Source organism: Vombatus ursinus, unplaced genomic scaffold, assembly GCF_900497805.2.
Source record: "Vombatus ursinus unplaced genomic scaffold, bare-nosed wombat genome assembly UNPS02014841.1, whole genome shotgun sequence".
Taxonomy (NCBI): Eukaryota; Metazoa; Chordata; class Mammalia; order Diprotodontia; family Vombatidae; genus Vombatus; species Vombatus ursinus.
The window spans coordinates 2,766,569-2,780,961 of NW_020954619.1; the positions used below are offsets into that span (position 1 = coordinate 2,766,569).

The following is a 14,393-nucleotide window of genomic DNA, read 5'->3' on the forward strand; positions in this document are numbered from 1 at the left end:
AGAGATGATAAGAATCCCAAGTATTCCAAGAATATATGGTAAGTTATGCAAAGGCACAGAATCAGGAGAAAGTGTGTGGTATGTGAGTTAACTGCAAGCAAGGCACTGCAGCTGAACTGGAGAGTGCATAGAGCAGAATAAAGTGCAAGACTGCAAAGTAAGGAAGGGACCAATCAGTGAGAGGTTTTGACTGCCAGACAGAGAACTTCATATTTGATTCTGGAGGTAATAAGGAGTCACTGGAGTTTATTGAAGGGTGTGTGTTTGTGTTTGGGTGTGTGTGTGCTTGTTTGTGTGTGTTTGTTTGTGTGTGTGTGTGTGACATGAAAAAATTATGTAAAGAAAATCATCTAGGCAACTGAGTGGAGAATGGATTGGAGTGGGGAAGAGACTTAGAGATTTAGTTGATGAAATAAAAACAATGTGGCAATAGGAAGAGACACGTATAGCATCCCCATCATTCTGTCTAACCCTAGAACTGACCTCATGATCATTTCAATGAACTTACAGAAGATAAGCTTACATCTCAATATTTTTAATCAAATACAAAAAAGTCATTTTATGTACCTGCACAATATATGTGCACAGAACATTTAAAAGAATGAGAGAATAGCAACTTGTCTCATGACCATTTCTATCTGGTCTCCATTAAAAAAGGTGAGAACAAGATAATACAGTGTCAACAATAAAAAATTGGCATTTATATCAGATTTTAAAGTTTGCAAAGCAAACATTACATACATTATCTCATTTGATCCTCACAACATTCCACTTGGGTAAGTGGATGATTAACATAGACCAATTTGCAATGGCTGAATGATGTAACAAAAGAATGGTAAATTTATAAACATCCTTTCGGAGCAAGGTCTCTTTTGGGCTCTATCCTGGGCCCTAGTGTATATAACATTTTTATCAATGATCTGGATCAAATCTGTCGATAACTAAAAGTTAGGAGGTATAGCTAATTTGCTGGATGTTAGAATTTGGATATAAAAATATCTTGGTAATCTAAAACAATAAGGCAAATTTTAAAAGGTTAAATACAGGTGTCCTGAAAGTCTTAGTGCAGTTTCATGCTATTAAAGCTTATAACTGCCCTAAGATTTTTGGGATACCCTTATAACAAGAATAATAGTTAAGTCCTACACTTGAATTTAAGAATTCAGCTGCACCAGCACAAAATGAGGGGAGACACACAACACAACTCAGATGATAAAGGTCTAGGGGTTTTTGAGGGCTAAAATAGAAGTCAACAGTATCACATGGCAGACAAAAGTGATACTATAGTATCAATTTAGAAAGGACACTCAATAAGCTCAAGTGTATCCAGAGAAAGACAAACAGGATGTTAAGAGGACTCACAATCATATCATATCAGACCATACCAGTCTTTGACTCTTCAGGAACTAGAGATGTTTATCATGGAAAAGAAAAAAAATTAGAAGGAACATGATCACCATCAAATCACATTAAGGAGTTATTCGATTTTTTTTTTCCTATTTGGTCTCACTAATGTGGTGAATAAGCTTCAAGAAGACAATTCTGGCTTGATGTATACGGAAAAAAAATAACAACTAGAACTGTCCTAAGGTGTAATGATTTGTCTTGGTAGGTATTCAGTTCTCAATCTCTAGAGGCCTTGAAGCCTCTGAATGAACAATTATCAGGAATGTTGTAAGAGTAAACCCAAGTATCATTGAGAGGTTGGACCAGATGATTCTTGAGGTTTTTGTCAACTCTCTAGAATTTGAGATTCTAGCTAAATTCAAAGTGGGGTAAAGGGAAACACTAAATTTGATCGTTTTGCCTAGGGCAAACATAAGTCACAATATTTATCACAGTTTGCACAGAATTTGATCAATGATCTTATGAACTTTGTTGACACACACACAAAAAAAGTTTGATTGACCAGTATTTGTGGTGGCGGTTGAAATAGTCTCTCTATGACACTTAGTTCTGTGCCAATTTCAGCTCTTGCTAAAAAAGAATAAAACTATTTTAAAGGGCAAAGAAAACTTTTTAGTTTTTCTCTTTTAAAGATTTGTGACCTGACTTCTGCCTTCACAAGTCCTTTCCAAGTAGAATTCTTTCTACCTCCTTAAAGCAGCACACGCAAAAAAATTAAAGATCCTGAAATATAATATAGCAAAAGGCAAAAGACCTACTCTTAAGTCTATACCTAAGAATAACTTAATTGATAATATGCAAGTATTCTTTCTCAAAAAACTAGACATAGGTAGAATCTTTGCAATTGAAACGCAGGATACCAGAGAAATCTATAAAATAAAGAAGTTTGATCAAGTGTTTGCCCATTCTAAAGGGAGGAAAAAAATTGATTATTTCTTCCGGAATCCCACCATTTTCAAACTCGATCCCTACATCAAGTGGTCAGGCTCATAATATATAGTACTTTCTCAACAACTAGAGCACATGGCATAGTGTTGGACACAAGGAAGGAAGGAAAAGCACCTACTATGTGTCAGCCACTATGCTAAGCACTGTACAAATATCTCATTTGATCCTTATAATAACACTGGGAGGTGGGTGCTATTATTATCCTCATTTTACTGATGAGGAAATTGAGGGTTACAGAGGCTAAATGACTCATCCAGGGTCAAAACTAGTAAGTGTCTGAGGGCAAATATGAACTCAGATCGTTCTGACTCCTGGATCAGCAATCTAGCTACATTATGTCACCTAGCAGCTTCCAAACTCAAAACACTGGATGTCTTCCTTCGCCATAACTACTGATTGCTGTTAATTACTTCTGAATTTTAGGTTATATATAGAATTTAAGAACCAGTTCAAAGGCCATAGTTTGTAAGGACAGCTAGGAACTTCCTCTGCCTCCCAACTTTAGTTCATGGATATGAATGGACCGTCAGGTGACCTTAAGGACAGCTCTGAGTAGTTGTACCGATTTTCTTCTACTATAACAATATAACCTCTGGATAGACTGGGGTCAAGAAAGCATTCTACTCTATTTTATAAACTATACTGAGCCTTTCAGTCTCCAGGAGCTGCCACGAGAGCAGCTCATTCCCCCACCCCCCCAAATGGATGTTCCTTCAGAACTTTTCTAGCTTCCTGAACAAGAGCAACAAGCAGACATACAGCCCTGGGCCCAATAACCTCAAGGCCAGAAACTCGTTCCGCTACAATAGGGTGATCCACCCAAAGACAGTGGGCATAGAGCTGGCCACTGACAGCAAGGGCATCATGGCAGTGCGAAAGCAGAGGGCAGGTCAGAGGAAGCCTGACACTTCCTACGTGAGGACCAAACTCAACAGCATCCGGCACATCACTCGTAAGAATAAATACCGCAAAGATCTCCACATGGCCACTCTGCACCAGGCCAGCGCCATCCTGTGGAGCCAGAAAGCCAGCGCTGGTGAAGAAAAAGTGAACCCGCCCACCCAAGAGCACCTGAGGTGCCAGGCCTGCCTTTGGCTAATAAAGTGATTTTTTTTTTTTTACCTTTTCTTATATCATCCATATTTTCAAATATATCCTGTTCCCTCCCTGGGAGCCATCCCTTAAAGCAAAGAATAAGGTGGGAGAAAATAAAGTTCAGTGCAAAGAACTAATATATACCAACCAGATGTAAAGCTGTATTCAGTCTCCCAAACCCATAGTTACCACCTCTGCAAAGAGGAAGGAAGATGAAGATTTGTTATGAAAATTTTACAGCAGTAAGTTTCTATTTGCTATTGTTCTTTGTATTTACATTGTTGCAATCACTGTATAGCCAGGAGATTCCCTAAGTCTTAACTGTGGTTTTCTCGGGTTTCTTCTGTATTGATCACATGGTTCTTTGTAGCTTGGTGCCATTGCCTTACCTTCATGTACCATTAACTTGCTTGGCCATTCTTCAAATGAGAGGCATTGACTTTGTTTCCAATTCTTAGAGGGCATTCTATCTTTGTACCCTCTCTCCCTCACCCCAGACACAGCCTAACCCTTTGCATACTGTGTATCTGTAGTCAAATAATATACATGTGGATTGTTCTATGATCATCTCCAGATGCAGAAAAAGAATTAAGAATATAATCCTAGTCAATATGTCCATGGTTCCCAAATCAGGCACTGCAGCATCCTCAGTGAACTCACAGGGCTGCCAGGGGATATGTTAAATTTTTAAGGGAAACACAGCAATACTTGATATTGGTCACCCAAGTGAACAACTTAGCTTGAGGGATTTGGTGGTTGGCAATCATATAAACAGTAACTATTACATGTTGCCAACACTCACTAAATGAAAACGGATGATGCTAGGAGGATCTCTTCATTCCTCAGGGGAAAATAAGACTGGGTAACTAAATAATAACATCTGACATTTGTTTACATAGTATTTCAAGATTCATAAAGTGCTTATTATCTCATTTGCTCTCACAACAATTCCATGGGGTAGGTGTAACACTCCAGGTAGGCACATGTGGCCACCTATATGTCCTCAAGGACTCCATTATGATCCAAGCAAGTATAGTCTGTGGGCCTGCCTTACCCTTCCATTAGGTTCCAGACAGGTACCATACTCAGCCACCTACAAGTCCTCAAAGCCTGCCTTATCTTTACCTGAGCAACCTTCACACAATCCCATACTCCCTTCTAGCCACACACAGCTGCCTAGGATCCTGAGATAACTCTACCCGAGGACAAATCCTTATGGACAATGATAACCTACCTGAACTCACTCCTCAATGATTAATATCCTTCTACCCTATTATATCTATCCCATCCCAGTGATTCTGAACCCCCAGTTGCCACTGTTCAAACGCATTCCCCATTCTCCACTAACCATTCTCTTATTCCTACCTCCATTAGTCCCCCCATATTCTTTAAAAGCAAACTAACCCTTCCACTCTGAAGATCTACTCCATAGGTAACAAACTAGATTTCATCTTAAACCTTTTCCTTTCTTGCTGTATTCACTGAGACCTGGCTCTCTCCTAATAAGGGAGGGAGAGTGGTAGGGAAAGAACTGAAGGAAAGAAGAAAGGAAAATAAACATTTATATAGCACCTAATATATGGCAGGCACTGTGCTAAGCACTTTCCAAATACCATCTCATTTGTTCCTCACAACAACCCTGTGAGGTAGATGTTGTTATTATCCCAATTTTACAGTTGAGGAAACAGGCAAAGAGAGTTTGGCTTGCTCAGGGTCACAAAGCTAATAAGTGTCTGAAACAGATCTGAACAGGTCCTTCTGACTTCAGGCCCAGCTCCCTGTCCAGGTGCCACCTAGCTGCCTCCTGCAGGACTGGTTGAACTGTCACATATTCATCCAAATTCAGGGGTCATGGGGGGGAAGTTCAAATACTCCGTGCTCTCAATGACTACTTTCAGGTTCTTCTTCAGGCACTCAGTGACTTCTCCTTTAAGCTTCAATGAATCCATACCTACCACTCAGTCAAGATTCTGGGTCTATAGATCCCCAGGTCACACTCCTTCCTTGAAACTTCATGATACATATTGATACTCCCTCAAAGACCCTAACCTCCCAATTCCTCAACTTATTCACTTCCCATGATTTCCTGTTCCACCCCACCTCTCCTACACACAGAGATGGTCAAACCCTTGATCTTTCAACATTACCTACAATTGTTCCACATCCACATTCATGAACTCTGATACTCCTTCATCTAATCCTACACTGTTGTCATCTCACCTCTTCCACTGCCGAGCAACTCCAAACCCTGTTCTTTGTCCTCACTGTGACTTCCAATTCCCTGACCCTTAGTTCATATTTCCCAAAGTGATAACCCTTGCACTGACTATCCTCTTTTCCCTTCTCCATCTTGACCTCTGGTGAACCAGTTCAACTCTATACTGTCTTATTTACTTGAGTCCCTTATTCTTTTAACTGACAGAAGACCATGCCCTTCCCAAACCCAAACTTAGATAATTCCCACTATCTGCTGCTATGTCATCTTCCAATTCAATAAACTCAAATAGTTCTTAATTACCTCCAGGATTAAACATAAAATCTTCTATTTGTTGTTCAAAACTTTTTAAAACCTTGCCCTTTCTCACCTTTCCAGTCTTCTAATACTTATTTGTGTACCCTTCAATCCAATGACTCTGGCCTCCTGGTTGTTCCTCAAGCAAATCACTCCATCTCCTAACTCTGGCATTTTCACTGGCTGTCCCTCAAACCAGGAATGTTCCCCCTCCTCATCTCTACATCCTGGCTTCCTTCAAGTCCTGGCTAACAACCCATCTTTCACAGAAAGCCTTTCCAGAGCCCCCTGAATACTGGTGCCTTTCTTATTATCTCCTATTTGTCCTGTATATACTTTGTACAAATGTGTTTATATGTTATTTCCCCATTAGACTGTGAGACCCTCGAGGGCAGGGATTGTCTTCTGCCTTTCTCTGTATCTTCAGCATTTAGCATAGTTCCTGGCATGTACAAGGCACTTAAGGCCTACCAACTGACTGTTTTCTTCTTTATCAGAACCTGTAGTTCTTTGAGACCAAGGACTATCTTCCCTTTCTATGTGAAACTCCAGAACTTAGCACAGTACTTTGCAAATTTTGTAGCTCAGTCATTTTCAATAGTGACTCCATTTGGGGTTTTCTTGGCAAAGATACCGGAGTAGTTTGCCATTTCTTTCTCTGGCTCATTTTACAGATGAAGACACTGAGGCAAACTGGGTTACGTGATTTACCCAGAATCATATATCTTGTAAATGTCTGAGGTCAGATTTAAGCTCAGGAAGATGAGTCTTCTTGACTCCAGGTCTGGCACTCTATTCACTGAGCCACTTAGCTGCCTGCTTGGCAAATAGTAAGTGCTTAATAAATGCTTCTTCATTCATGCATTTATTCAAGAGTTGGTGACTAAAAATTCTGTAGAAAATTAACAACAGAATATTTTCAACTACTTAAATTTTAAGAAGAAATATTCATAAAAGGGAAACACAAATACTTAATTTGTATTAAAAAATCTGTAACTTTTTAAAACCATATTTTGAACTTTAAATCATAAAATGGTAAATCCAGAAGAACACATTTCTAACCTTTTGTACTAGAACACATGATTTTCAACAATAAATTTGAGATGCAAGAGCTTCATTCATGCATTTAACTTAAAAATAGGACTACATTAAAATCATTGTCAATTCTGTAAGATTCAATCTATGATTATATTTTTATGACCTTGAGAAACTAAAGCTTCCATTTAACTTAGTTTAAAAGACAACATTTACATTCTGCTTTCAGTCAAACTCCAGGGGGATTGAGAACAAAGAAACTTTACAAATAATTTATTCAAGCTTGAAGAACACATAACACTTCATCAGCTTACTAGCAGCTGGAAAGCACTAAAATCAATGAGGAAAGAACAAAAGGTCGAATTACTACTGCTTAGTATTTTTACTAAATAGTCAACTTTGACTTCAAGAGTAAAGATAACTAGTTTATTCAACATTATTTAAAATATTGTGATAAACTAGGATTAAGGAAAGGAATTTTTTATAAAGGTATTTTATTTAAAATGAAATTGCTTCTTTTACTACCAAAAATCCTTGAGGGAACACAGAAAATTCAAAATGCTACCAACGAAAATAATTTCGAAACTGAAAAAAGTAAATCAAAGCTTATTAAAAACTATACCATCTACCATACTAAAGGAAAGATAGATAATTCTTGATGTAAAAATATCAACCTAACATTTTGTTGATATGTGAAAGTGTGTAAATTTTCTTAAGCCATATTCCTAGGTTTTGGAAAATTAAATGAGGTGAAGCCAGGTATGAATAAAAGAGAGCTAAGATGACAGAGAGCAACATGGAGAGGTGGGAGGAGGAAGAACATGGAGCAAATCCAAAAAGCACAGCAAAAGGGTATATAATTCCATCTTTAAAAAAAAAAAAGGATGGAAAATTTGCCTCAGGATGAATTCGATCAGTATAGGCCACAAGCTTTTGAGAATGTGGTCTTTACATGGAAAATACTTTGAATCTACAATTTGTCATATTCTGTTTCTGAGAAACAATTAGTTTTGATGAAGTTTAACCATTGTCAGATAAATCTTCCTTTAAAAATCTCTTTAATCACTTTAATGATCTGAATGCTCAAAAGCATGAAAGATTGCCATTAATTCCTTGTCTGATAAAAGAGGGCAAGTATACATTTAAATTACATAATTTCAACTATACCTTCAAGGTAAGAACACAGTAATTGCCAAATCTAAGGGACTTTTCTCAGTCCTCTTCCTTGCTGACCTCTCTAGCCTTTGACACTGTTGATCATCTTCTTAGATAATCTTTAAACTTTAGGTTTTCATGGCACTGCACTACTGGTATTCCTATCTACTTAACTGTTTCTTCTCAGTTTCCTTTGCTGGATCTTCCCTCAGGTTATGCTTATTTGGGGGGGGAGGGGAAATAAGGCAATTGGGGTTAAATGGCTTACTCAGGGTCACACTAGCTAGCAAGTGTCAAGTGTCTGAGGCTGGATTTGAATTCAGATCCTCCTGACTCCAGGGCTGATGCTCCACAGAGCTACCCAGCTACCCAGCTGCCCAGGTTATGCCTATTAACAGTGGGTATCCTCCTCAAGGGTCTATCCTTGGCCCTGTTCTCTTCTACCTCTTCACCATTTTTTTTCTTGGTGAGCTCATCAGCTCCTGTAGGTTCAAATTATCATCCCTATGCAAATGATTTTCAGATCCATTTATCCAGATCTAACCTCTCTCCTGACTCCCAGTCTCACACTGTTTACTGGAAATCTCAAATTAGATGGCCCACAGACATTTCAAACTAAACATTTACAAAAAAGTACTCATTACCTTTTGTCCCAAACTTTCTCTTCTTCCCAATTTCCTTATTACTGTTGAGGGTATCACCATCTTCCCAGACACCTAGGCGTATCTCAGTATTATCCTCAACTCTTACTCATGCTCAACCTACATATCTATCTACGTATCGATATGACTTTGTGCAATTCTGACTGACTTAAATCCAAACCATGCACCAGTCAAGATATCACCCTGTGATGTCATTGGTCCCTGTCAAAAACAAGGGACAAACAAAAACAACATATCTATCCAATCTGTTACCAAGTTTTGTTGTTTCCACCTTCATATCTCCTATTTATGTCCCCTTCTCTCACAACCACCACCCTGGCACAGGACATCATGATTTCACTCCTGGATTATTCTAACTGGTTGGTCTCCCTGCCTTATTTCCCCCAACTTCATTCAGCTGTCAAAGTGATCTTCCTAACTTGCAGGTCTGACCCTGTCATCCTCATTCAATAAACTCCAGTGGCTCCTTATTACTTCTAATCAAATACAAAATACTCTGTTTGGTATTTAAAGCTATTCACTTCCTGGGTCCTTCATTTCCTATTTACTTCTACTTCCTAGCTTACTTCAGGATTCAGTTCAAATCTCATATCCTTCAGGAGGCATTTCCAAGTCCTGTTCCTACCACCTCCCACTACTAGTATCTTCCCTTTGAAATTACCTTCCACTTAAATTGCATATATCTTAGCTGTACTTAATTATTTAGAGGTATTCTCCATCAGAATGTGAATTCTGTGAAGACAAGGACCGAGTTTTTGTTTTTTTTTGTTTTTGTTTTTTTTAATTTGGTTAGGCAATGGGGTTAAGTGATTTGCCCAGAGTCACACAGCTTTTAAGTATTATGTGTCTGAGGCCAGATTTGAACTCAGGTCCTCCTGAATCCAAGGCCAGTGCTCTATCCATTGTGCCACCTAGCTGCCACCCAAGTTTTTAATCTTCATTTGTATCCTCAGCATTTAGCACAGTGCCTGGCAAATAGTAAGTGCTTAATAAATACTGGTTGAATAACCACAAAAAAAAAATCTAACCCCAATATGTGTTTCCATGCTTAACTACCTGATATGAACCTTATACTCTAGCAAAACTAGTCTACTTGCTGTTCTCTAAAAGGCCTTCCAGCCTTTGTGCCTTTATTTTCATGTGCTCATGTCTTCATTGTCTCAGCTAGAATGCAAATGACTTTAGGAAAGGTACTACTTCTTACCAACAGTACAACAAATTAATCAATTCACAAAAAATTATTAAATATCTGGAGACGTGCCAAGATGATGGAGTAGGAAGAAGCAATACAGTCCAGCTCTCACATAACTACTCCAACAAAGATCTAAGAAGCATGCTAGATTGAATAGTGATCAGGAAACATGCTAGATTGAATAGTGATCAGGAAATCTAGGAGAAACTATAGTGGGTCATATAATTGGTGTGTACAAGTAGAAGTCTATGGAAATGAAGAATAGGTGGGAGAAGCAGGGAACCTCACTTTCATCTGAACTGATAAAAGGAAGATAAAAAACATATACACAGAGTCTGATGTAGAAATACATTCAACTTAACAAGAAAACAAGAAAAAATGAGGAATAAAGATATGGAAGTTAACTGAGAGGGAGGAATGGAGGAAGAATAAGAGGGAAATTCAAGGAGAGGTTAGTTACGAGCAAAACAAACCCTAGCTTAGAGGAAGAAATGAAGGAAGTGGTTTAAAAGGAAAGAAAGGCTGAGAACTATAATAAGAAAGGAGAGAAAAGAGAGAAAAACTACAAGAAAATAAGGTAAAGGGAAACATACAATTAATTATCATAACTGTGAATTTACCCTGAAAACAAAAAAGGACAGAAGAATGAATTAGAAAACAGAACCCAACAATATGTTGTTTATAAGAAACAAAGATGAAACACAGAGACTAACAGAGTTAAAATAAGGGACCAGAATAGAAACTATTATATCTCAAACTGAACTCAGAAAAGTAGAGTTAGCAATCATAATCTCAGCCAAGCCAACACCAAAAACAGACTTGATCAAAAGAGTTAAACGGGTAAATTTCATTTTGCTAAAAGTTATCATAGACCAGTGGTTCTCAAAGTGTGGTCCATGGACCCCTGCAAGTCTCCAAGCCTCCTTTATGGGGTCTGCAAGGTAAAAACTATTTTCATAATGATACTGATTATTGCCTTTTTCTCTCATAAGTGTATAACAGAATTTTTCAGAGATTCCATGATCCATGAATTAAAGATTTAGCTATACACATGAAGACTAAGTTAATATTTCCTCTGTAGAATTGTACTCTTGCCTTATAGAGGGACAAACCTACAGTGTGGTCAGACTTGCTATTTAGTTAGGATTTGTCCATCAGCATCAACTAAACATTGAATCTGTAATATGAATACATGGCAACATATACAAGTGGTATTAAAATAACCAAAGTGCTGAATAACTTTTTTGAATCTCATAGGTTATCCTCAAACAAATGTATTGTCAATACTTTTAACGTGAATTGAGGTAGTGGCAACCAAACTGTCCTAATAGGCACTTGAATTCTTTACCATCACACAGTTGAAAAAAAAGTGCTAGTTTCACTTAAGAATGTCCTTAATGATACAATAAGAATTAGTACTATTATTTAATTTAGACCTTTGAATAACATATTTTTATTATTCTGTGAGATGAAACATGAAATATAAATAAAGCACTTCTGTTGCATACTGAAATACAACAGTCTTAAGCACTTGTACAATTGTTTGAGTTATAAACTAAACTAGCTGCTTTTTTCATGGAACAAACAATATTTTTACTTGAAAGAACAACTGACAAACTTTGATTATTCAGATGTATGTATTTGGATATATTTTTGAAAAAATGAAAAAAAAAGTGAGCTTGTCACGTCAAGGAAAATAATTCACAATATTTGTTACCAATTATAAAATTTGAGCTTTCAAGTGAAAAATGGAATTTTGGAAAACTTGTATCTGCCACTGTGAGCTTGACAGCTTCCCAATACTTAAAAGACTTTTCTGATGAGATCAATGGTAATATTAATGAATTAAGTTTTCTGATGTTACATACAGAAATGTGTCAACATTTAAAAGATCTGCATAACTCAGTGAATTAATATGGTAGTGAATTTTGGTAACAAAGTACAAAAAGTTCATTGATACGATTTAAGACTCCACATTGCACTTAATCTTTAAGAAACTACCATCTGTCAAGTTGAGCTGCAGTATCTAAGAAGAGTAAACACAATTATGTGAAAAGGCTATTAAAATATCCCTCCATTTTCCAACTATCTAACATTTTCTATCTATGCATATCAATAGAGAAATCTTCATAAGGCCAGCTTTTCTTCACATTCTTCAACCAAAATATTATTTCACAATAGATTGAATGCAGAAGCAGATATAAGAATCCAACTGTCTTCTATTATACTAGACACTAAAGTGAATTACAAAAATGTAAAATAATGCCATTCTCACTGGGTTTTTTTGTAGTTGTTGTTCAGGAAAAGTTTTTTAAAAACAGAAATGTTATTTATAGGAACATGGAATAGGTTCGTTATTATTTTTAAATGAATTAATAAGTATTTTTAAATGATCAGTTTTGATTTCTAATATGTTAAATATTGATAGATATAATCCAAACAAATGAAAACTCTATTTTTAAGAATGTGAAGGAGATGTAAGGGCAGTTAAGTGGCATAGTATATAAAGTGTCAAGCCTGGAATCAAGAAGACCCATCTTGATTTCAAGTCTGGCTTCAGGCATTTAGGTGTGTGACCCTGGGCAAGTCACTTAACCTATCCTCATCTGTAAAATCAGCTAGAGAAGGAAATGACAAACTAGTCCAGTATCTTTGCCAATAAAACCCCAAATGGGATCATGAAGAATCAGACGCTACTGAACAACAACAAAAGGAGATCTCAGATTAAAATGTTTAAGAAACATTGTCACAGACAATGAATTAATTTTGATACTTATCACATATGCACCAAATAGTACAGCATCTAAATATTTAAAGAAAAAGCTAAACGGAGTTATAGAAAAAAAATAGATAGTAAAACTATATAATAGTGGGGGAACCTCAATGTACTCCTTTCATAAACAGAACCATAAAATAAAAAGGAAAAAGTTAAGAATCTGAAGAGTCTTAGAAAATTCTATATGATAGATTTCTGGTGATTACTGAATGGTAGTAGAAAGGAGTAACATATTTCTCATCAATGCATGGCAACTTTACAAACACTGGCTATGTATTAGGGAATAAAAACCTCACAAACAAATGCTGAAAAGCAATAATATTAAACACATCCTTTACTGACTGCAATATAATAAAAGTTAAGTTCAGGAAAGGGCTATTTGAAGAAAGGATGAAAAATTGACTTAATCCTAAAGAATGGGTGGTCAAAAAACACATCATAATCACTTAACCCAAATGCCTAGCTAAAAAAAAAAACCACATCACAAAAATGACAGATAATGTCGTTAAAGAGAATGGCAATAAGACAACATATCAAAACTTGTGGAATGCAGGCAAAACAGCCATTTGGGAAAATTTTATAACTCTAAATACTTTCATAAACAAAAGAAGGAATAGATCAACAAAACTGGACTAGCAACTAAAATAACAGCCACCCCCTCCCCGAAAATTCCAATCAAACACTAAAACAGAAATCCAGATAGAAGAAAAGTAAATTATCAGTATCAAAAACAAACAAAAAAGAAATTCACAACAAAATGAAGAAAGATATTTTAGAAACTATTTTGTCCAACATTCAGGCATTTTTCAGTCATGTTCAACTCTTTGTGACCACATTTGGGGTTTTCTTGGCAAAGATACTGAAGTGATTTACCATTTCCCTCTCCAGCTCATTTTACAGATGATGAAATTGAGGCAAACAGGGCTAACTAGCTTGCTCTGGACCACATGGTTAGTAAGTGTCTGAGGACAGATTTGAACTCAAAAAGATGAGTTTTCATGACTCCAGGCCCAGCACTTTATCCACTGTGTCATCTATCTGCCCCCAACTATATAACAATAAAAACCAACAATTTAAATGAATACTTACAAATTATAAAATACTCAAATTAACAATAACAAAAAGAAATAGAGAAATTAAATGACTATCTCAGAAAAAGAAATTAAACAGCTACAAATGAACTTCCAAAGGGGAAAAAAAAAATCCTGGACCAGACAGATTTATAAACAAATAATATCAAACACTCAAAGAACAATTAATTCTGATACTGCAAAAACGATTTGCAAAAATAGGAAATAAATTTTTACTATGATGTAGATAGGGTCTTGATACCTAAACTAGGGAAAGTCAAAACAGAAGAAAGAAAGTCTAGAGCAATATCCCTAATGAATATCAATGCAAAATTTACAAATAAAATAGCAGAGATTATTGCAACATTTGACAAAGACGATATATTATGGCCAGACTGTATTTCTACCAGGAATGCAGGTTTAATATAAAGAAAACTATAAACATAATTGACCACATTAACAATAAAACAAAAATCACTTAATCATATCAATAGATGCAGAAAAAGTTTTTAACAAGATACAACACATATGTCTGTTGAAA

The 14,393-nt window shown here is 36.5% G+C and overlaps 1 protein-coding gene and 1 pseudogene across 6 annotated transcripts in view; one reads left to right on the forward strand and one right to left on the reverse strand.

Annotated features, from left to right (window-relative positions):
- The window catches only part of KIZ (kizuna centrosomal protein), a 205,913-nt gene that overhangs the window by 100,304 nt on the left and 91,216 nt on the right, over nucleotides 1-14,393 (reverse strand). The gene's annotated exons all lie outside the window — the stretch shown is intronic.
- Nucleotides 2,864-3,430, forward strand: LOC114026711 (annotated as a pseudogene).